Consider the following 7,140-nt stretch of genomic DNA (forward strand, 5'->3'; position numbering starts at 1 on the left):
TGTCTTCTTACAAGACATTGTATTAAGACAATATTTTGCATTTTAACATTTAGTTGAAGTATGTCTCATATTTTCACCTAATTCATTATTGGGGGGCTGCATTTAAGTAGACTCAAGAGCGATCAGACATTATTAAGGCAGTCATGTTCATTTTCCTCACATTACAAGCTTCCCCTATTCCATCTTTTCCATTATGTTACCACATAATGTCAAATAGAGTGAGTATATAGTTTGCAAGTGTTTGTAGTCAATCAGTGAACTACAAGTATACCTTTAATAACATATTCTAGCTTAAATGTTTATAAAATAAATTATTTCAAATAAATATCTTATACTACATTTATTAAAGTGAACCTTTTAGACAATGATGTGCCTTATAATGTTAATAGGATATGTAAAAATCAAAACCCATGGTTGTTCAATTTTTAATTAATTAATTAATTTATTTACATTCCAAATCTTGCCCCTTCCTGTTCTCCATCTGAGTTTGTCACCCCCTCCCCTCTGCCTCTGATAGGGTGCACCCCTCCCAAGGCATCCCCTTTCCCAGGGTCATCAACTCTCTACAGGATTAGGCTCATCCATTCCCAGTGATGCCAGGCAAGGGAGTCCTCTGCTACATATGTGCCAGAGGCCAAGAACTAGTGCATGTATAATTTTTGCTCGGTGGCTTAGTCTCTAGAATCTTACAAGGGTCCAGTTTAGTTGACACTGTTGGTCTTCCTATGTAGTTGCCATTCTCTTCAGCTTCTTCAATTATTTCCCTAATTCTTTCATAGAGGTCCCAGACATCAGTTCAAGGGTTGTGTGTATTTGCATTTGTCTCAGTCAGCTGCTTTTGGAGCCTCTCAGAGGGCAGCCATGCTAAGCTGCTGTTTGCAAGCACAACACATCATCAAAATTTAAAATATCTAGCTTGCTTAAATTTTATTTGTGCCTTAAAATGTCTAAGAAATCCTTTGCTCTTTGAATTTGAAATTTCTCAGAATTTTTTGTCAGGAAGGTATTTCTAGATTCATTTGATTTAGAATCTCCTATTACTTACATTATATGCCATAAGATTGGATAACTTTCTCAATACATACGACCTGCTAAAATTAAACCAAGAGGAAAACAACTTAAACAGATCTATAATAAGCATTGAGACTAGAGTATAACAAAAAAAATCTACAAACTAAAAATAAGTCTAGGTCCAGATGGATTCTCCACTGAGTTTTATCGGCTCCATAAAGAATTAATGCCAGTGCTTCTCAAACTTGTTCATAAAACAAAAAAGGAGTAATACTATGATACCCTCAATCCAAAAAGACATATCAATGATCAACAAAAGTGAGGGAGATAGAAAGAAACAAAAAGAAATATCTTCACTAAAACACAGGTAAGCCAAATCCAACATGTCAAAATAATAGTTCAGTATTATCAAGTGAGCTTCAATTCAGGCGTACAAGCAAATCAATAAATGCAATATATAATATAAATATATATTTCTTGTTTACTTTTTATCTGTTAATAGAATACTGACCAAGAGCAACTTGAAGAGGAAAAGATTTATTTCTTCTAAAATTTCCAGGTAGTTCAGGTTTATCAGGGCAGGATTTCAAGTCAGCAACCTAGAGTCAGTAATGAAGAGGGAACCACAAGGAAATAGTACCTACTGGCTTCCTCCATTCCATATTATATTGTCCTTGATGGTCAGCCCAAAATCTTAGAATCTCCAAAATGCTGGGAATCCTCAACAACTGACACTGTGCCTTCAACAATGACTTCCACTGGACTGTCTCCATGGAAGCTTACAAACTAGTAGTTGCTCACTTCACAAGGCTGGGTGCCTCAACAATTCAAATCCCATGCTGAAAACCTAGAAGTTTCACAGATATCTCTAGTCCTTAGTCCAAATGGAAGTCTAGAAGTTGTGGTACTGATATCAATAAAAACACATCATTATCAGGACCACCAACAAAAGAAATCAACCTGACAGACAAAGGAAAGGCAGAGTACACAACAGGTCTTCCTTCTGTCATTTCCTTTTAAGTGTACTTCAGCAACAGTGGGAAGGATCTTACCGTATTAGTTAACACAAGCAGGTTAGTTATGCTTTTGCGAATCCATACTCAGATGATTCTAATTTGTGTCAAGTTAACATTAAATCAATCATAATATATATCAAAGATGGCACTTCATCATATCAATAGAAACAGAAAGAAAGCCCCTTGCCAAATCTAACATGACTCCATGAAAAAAACAAACAAAACTAATAAAAGGGATAAAAGTAGAACTAGAAGATCAGAGTGATGGCATCCTCTTTAATGTCAGCACAGAGGCTTTGGAGTTAGGCAGATCTCTGCCCATTTAAGACCTTCTTGATTTACATAACAATGATCTGGCCAACCAGAACAACAAAATAAATCCCTAAATCAAAAACACATGAACAAAAGTCTAGGAATAGGAGGAATACACTTCACTAGAATAAAAATCAACGTACGAAGCCTATATCAATTACATTAAATGTAGAACATCTAAAAATTTTTCAGGAAAATGTATTCAAGAGTGGCCACCTCACCATTCACAATAGTATAAGAAATCTTTACTAGACAAAAGACAGAAATGACAGAGATATCAAATAGTTCAAGAAAACTTTGACTATTTCCATGTTATGCTTTGCTTTACATATACTTTATGCTTATGTTAACTAGTAAGATTTCAATGCATACTATCAAACCCTTAAAAAATCAAGTAGTGACAAAAATATATTCATATAGTTTATTCCAAAAAATAAAGTAGGGGATAGGGCTATAAATGGGAGAAAACAATGCCAAATCACCCCTGTTTGCAGATTATTGGATACCGTACGTAAGAGACTTTAAAATTTCAAAATGGAAAACCCTTAGATATGAGTGTACTTTCTGCAAAGTAGCAGAATGTAAAATTAATATCCATAAACCTGGAACCTTATTAATGGTGAAAATGTTCAGAATGAAATTTAAAAAGAAATCTAAAAATGTATAACTTTAAAAATATTGAGAGTTTAAAGATTGTTAGAATAAAATAAGGTAAGACAATGAAGAATGATTTAAAAAATCTGTAGGATTTCCATAAAAAGAATCAAGAAATATACTGGTAATGAAATCACAGAAACAATAATATTCAAATTTTATACAAATATACTGAAATTAGCCTAACAAAGAAAGTGAGTAATGGTATAATGAAAAAAATATTATTTTTCATTAGCTATTTGAGAGTTTCATACAATGCAGTTTGAACAGCCACTCCTCTGAGATCTATCATCCTTTCCCTACTCATGTATCTTGGTGTCTTTACAGTAGGATAGGGTCTTTTAAGTATATATACATCTGAGAGGTATAGATGGATCTTGGGGTAGCTTTATCGCCAGTTTTCTGAGGAATCTCTACATTGATTTGCAGAATGGCTTTAATAGTTTGGACTTCCATCAGCAGAGAAAAAATGTTCCTCTTTCCCCACATACTTGCCAGCATTGATTATCACTTTTGTTCATTCGTTTGTTAGATTTTGGAATGTAGCCATTGTTATCGTAGAAGAATAAAATTCCAAGGCAATTTTCATTTTTCAAATTGATGGGGATGTTGGGTATATTTTTTTAAAGTAATTCTAGGCCATTTGTATTTCATCATTTTAAAAAATCCTTCTTGGAAAAAACCAAACAACATAATCAAAAATTTGGGTATAGAACTAAATAGAAAATTCACAACACAGGTATCTCAAATGGCCAAGAGGCATTTAAAGAAATGTTCAAAGTCCTTAGTGACCAGGGAAATGTAAATCAAAATGATCCTGTGATTCCACCTTATACCAATCAGAATGGCTAAGATCAAATATTCAGTTGACAACACAGGTTGGTGAGAAGGTGGAGAAAAAGGAACAGTTCTCCATTGCTGATGGGATTTCTAACTGGTACAACTACTCTTTTATTTATTTATTTATTTTGTCCTAAACATATTTTTTTTAAATAAATTGAACAACTTTATTTAAATAAAAACAAAGATAAATGAACAGATTTTAAGCATTTTTGCTTAAAAGTATATGAATACATTTTTGTCAGTACTTGATTTTTTAAAGTTTTGATAGTATGTATTAAAATCTTACTAGTTACAATGAACATAAAGTACATGTAAAACAAGATGTATCAATCTGGAGATTTCTCAGAAAATTGGAAATACATAAACCTGAAATTCCAGCTATACAATTTGTGGGTTTAAACCCCAAAGATGCCTCACCATGGCACAGGGGCACATGTTCCACTATGTTCATAGTGGCCTTGTTTATGATAGAAGCTGGAAACAACCCAGATGTCTAATAACATAAGAATGGATACAGAAAATGTGATTTATTTATACAATGGAATATTACTCAGCTATTTGGAATGAGGATGAGTTTTGTTAACAGATGGATGGAACTAGAAAATATCATTCTGAGTGAGATAACTCATATCAAAAAGATATGCATGGTATATACTCAGTAATATTTGGATATTTGCCCCAAAATTACAGATTATCCATGATACAACCAACCCACACAACTCAAAAGGTTTAACCAGCTGAAGGTCTGAAGTTAGGATGCTTCAGTCCCACATGTGATGGAGAAGAAAGCAATCATAAAGGGGGGGGGCAGAAAGAGGAAGGGACTTGGATAGTAGAGGGGAAGGGGAGGGGGAAAGGGGTCCATGATCAGGTATTGGGGAAAACAGGAGTGAAGCCCTGAGGGCCAGAAGAATGAATGGAAACAGGAAATCTGGGGAGGTAAGAGGTGGGGGGACCCTCTAGAATGTACCAGAGACCTTGGAGTTGAGAGACTCTTAAGACTCAATGGGAGGGACCTTAGATGAAATGCCCAGTAGTAGGGAGAGGGAACTTGTAGAGGCCATTTGGAGTAGAAAGACGGGGCATCAAGTGGAGAGAGAGATAATGTTGCAATTCCACAATCAACAACTCTGACCCAGAATTTTTCCTGTGTAAAAGAACACAGTGACAAATGGAGAAGGGGTTGAGGGATAGGAAGTCCAGTGACAGGCCCATATTGGGATGCATCTCAATGGGAGGCACAAAGGCCTGACACTATTAATGATGCTATAGTGTGCATACACACAGGAGACTGGCATGGTTGTCCCCCTAGAGGCCCAACAAGCAGCTGACTGAGACAGATGCAGATAATTATACCCAACAAATGGACAGACGTTGAGGACACCTGTGGTTGAATTAGAGAAAGGTTGGAAGAAGTTGAGTTTGAGGTCAACCTCATAGGAAGACTAGCAGTCTCAACTAACTTGGAACTCCAAGATCTCTCAGATAATGAGCCTCCTACAAGCTGGTAGGAGGCCCCTGACACATATACAGCAGAAGACTGCCTAGTCTGACCTCAGTGAGAGAAAATACACCTAATGCTCAAAAGACTTGAGGCCCCAGGGAGTGGAGAGGTCTGGAGGGGTGAGGTAGGATGTGTTGGGTGGACTGGAGCATGGGAACACCCTCTTTGCGACAGGGGAGGAGGAATGGAGTAAGAAATTGTAGGAGGGAGTACTAGGAGAGAGCTAATGACTGAACTGCAAAAAAAGATTAAAGATAATTAAAAAATAATAAAATACAAACCCCGTCTTTAGTTCTATGCTCAATTTTAAATTAAGTTGTTTGTGTTTTTTAAAGTACTTTGTCAGATATACAGCTGATAATTTTTTTTCTCATTCTATGACAGAATGAGAAAAATCTTTGGTGAGATTCCAAATGTTGATTGCTGGTCTTTAATACCTGTGCTATTGGGGGTTGTACTCAGAAAGTAATTTTCTGGCCTACAAATCTTAATCATGGTATCTATTTTCATATCTGACAGATTAAGAGTTCTTGTTTTTATATTGAGAACCTTAACTTATTTGCGGTTTACTTTTATACAGGGTGAGAGGTAAGTATTGACTATCCTTTTATATTCCCCAGACTGAGTAGCACAATTTGTTAAGGATATGATCTCTTCTTCAATGTTTATCATTGGAAAATGTGGCCTTTTAATATGTGTGTCTTTAACTCTGTTCAATTGATCAGTGTGCATGTTTTTATTCCAATGCAACACTATTTTTATTACTGTAGTTATGAAGGATAATTTGAAATTTGGGAAGATAAATAACTCCATCTGTTCCTTCTTTGCTATAGTTTGTTTTAGCTATCCTGGTTCTTTTGTGTTTCTATATAAAATTTAATATTATTTGTTCAGCTTCAGTGAGTATTGCATTGGGATTTTGATGGAACTGTATTGAATCTCAAATTTGCGTTTGGTCAAATGGCTACTTTGTAATATTAACTCGACTAATAAATGAGCAAGGAAGGTCTTTCCACCTATGGTTGAAAAAAACATACACATAAACACATATAAAAGAGTGTTTCTTAATCTAAAAAGAATCATTATATGGATTCTGTTCTTGAGTATGTATATGTATGTGTATGTGCATGATTATATGTGTGTGTGTGTGTGTATCTGTGTGTGTGTGTCTGTGTGTGTCTATGTGTGTGGTTTTGGTTTTTTGAATTATATATGTTGAATCATGCCAGCATCTATATGATGAAACCAATTGCTTTATGTTAGCATTCTATGTAAACTCAACCCCACAGTTACCTGCCCTCAGCCAAGTATTTCTGGTTCACTATAAGAGAGCAGTTTGCCCCATCCTTACTCTCTTGTTCTCTATTGCTCTCTTGCTCTTGTTCTTGCCTTCCCATCCTGCCTCATTCCCTGTTCCTTTTCGCCCTCACTGCTCATGACTGGCCTCTACTTCTCTGATCCTATCTCTCTCTCTCTCTCTCTCTCTCTCTCTCTCTCTGTCTCTCTCTCTCTCTCTCTCTCTCTCTCTCTCTCTCTCTCTCTCTCTCTCTCTCTCTCTCTCTCTCTCTCTCTCTCTGTCTCTCTCTCTCTCTCTCTCTCTCTCTCTCTCTCTCTCTCTCTCTCTCTCTCTGGGTGTGTGTATGTGTCTGTCTGTCTCTCTGTCTCTGTCTCTGTCTCCCTCTCTCTCTCCTCTTAACTTCCCGTTTTATACCCTGAATAAATTATATTCTATACTATACAGTCATGCGCCTGTTCCCTCAGAGAGAAAGGATGCCTCAATTTGGACCTATCAAAGCAACC

The sequence above is a fragment of the Micromys minutus genome, assembly GCF_963924665.1.
Source record: "Micromys minutus genome assembly, chromosome: X".
In the NCBI taxonomy this organism is placed as follows: domain Eukaryota; kingdom Metazoa; phylum Chordata; class Mammalia; order Rodentia; family Muridae; genus Micromys; species Micromys minutus.